This window comes from Vombatus ursinus, unplaced genomic scaffold (genome assembly GCF_900497805.2).
Source record: "Vombatus ursinus unplaced genomic scaffold, bare-nosed wombat genome assembly UNPS02007883.1, whole genome shotgun sequence".
In the NCBI taxonomy this organism is placed as follows: Eukaryota; Metazoa; Chordata; class Mammalia; order Diprotodontia; family Vombatidae; genus Vombatus; species Vombatus ursinus.
This window is the reverse complement of record NW_020947661.1, coordinates 134,069-135,412: the sequence shown is the minus strand read 5'-3', so window position 1 is coordinate 135,412 and position 1,344 is coordinate 134,069. Positions and strand designations below refer to the sequence as shown.

Here is a 1,344-nt window from a genome sequence, read left to right as displayed (position 1 = left end):
TTAATCTACACACCTCTCCAAAATTCCCTTCCTTATCTTCTCACCCATTCTATTCATGAGTTTTCTCAGATCTCCTTTTACTTCATTGTTCCTTAGACTGTAGATCAGAGGGTTCAACATAGAGATCGTTACAGTGTAGAAAACAGACACTACTTTATTCTCATCTATTGTGTAGCTGGATTTAGGCATCACATATATGAATGTAATAGTGCCATAGAACAGAGTGACTACTGTGAGGTGGGAGGTGCAAGTTGAGAATGCTTTGGATCTCCCCTCAGTGGAACTCATCTTTAGCACAGAGAAGAGGATGAATACATAAGAAATTAGGATAATTAACGTTGTGATCACAATCACTAACCCAGTAGAGGCAGCAGGAAGAATTTTAGCAAGTTTATCTTCAGAGTAGGAAAGCTTCAAAAGTGGTGAATAATCACAGAAAAAGTGATAGATCTTATTGGGTCCACAGAAGGACCTATTCAATAAGCAGCCAGTAGTAATCCAAGAATTTACACAACCACCTATGTAGGATGTTATGAGTAACAGTACAGACACTAGTAGACATGTTGATGGAGTAGAAGGCTGCAGATGGCCACATAGCAATCATGGGCCATCACAGCCAGCAGGAAGCACTTAGCTGTCCCAAAGGTGGCTTCACAGAATATTTGGGCCACACAGCCTTCCAGAGTGATTGTGATTTTGTCCACCAAGAAATTCTTGAGCATAACAGGTGTGACAGATGAGGAATATGCAGAGTCCACAAAAGCTAAGTGGCCAAGGAAGAGGTACATTGGAGTGTGAAGTTGGGAGCTATTTCTGATCAATATGATTATGCTAAGGTTACCACCTAAGGTGACAGCATAGGCGCCCAGAAATATCACAAAGAGGATGACACAAAGGGTTGGACCATCTGTCAACCCAAAAATAATGAATTCTGTCACAGCACTGCAGTTATTGTCAGACATCTGTCTTGGAAAGAGTGCCTGTTAAAAGAAATGGAGATTAATGTGGAATATAGGATTAAACTTTGGATATGTCTATTGATTTACTCAAGACACTTTCACTGGCTACCTCTTACATAGTCATTCTAGTATCTTACTCCAATACTTTGCTCCTGTGCACCTTGGCAGGGTGCCCTTAAGCAAAGCAGAGATGAATAAAAATGTTTCTGCCAATTTTTTCCCTGTGAACTAACAATACTTTATTATTTGCCAATTTTGCCATTTTGGCAGATGAAAAAGCTCAAAAGAGTATAGTTGAATTCCCAGCATAGGAACTTTTCTTCCATATATGCAGGGACTATATCCAAATGTGTAAATGCTGTTCTGCCAACTAACCACCATTGTT

The 1,344-nt window shown here is 39.9% G+C and overlaps 1 pseudogene; it reads right to left on the bottom strand.

Moving 5' to 3' along the window:
• On the bottom strand, positions 1-962 carry LOC114034076 (annotated as a pseudogene).
• Positions 963-1,344: the final 382 nt, after the last annotated feature.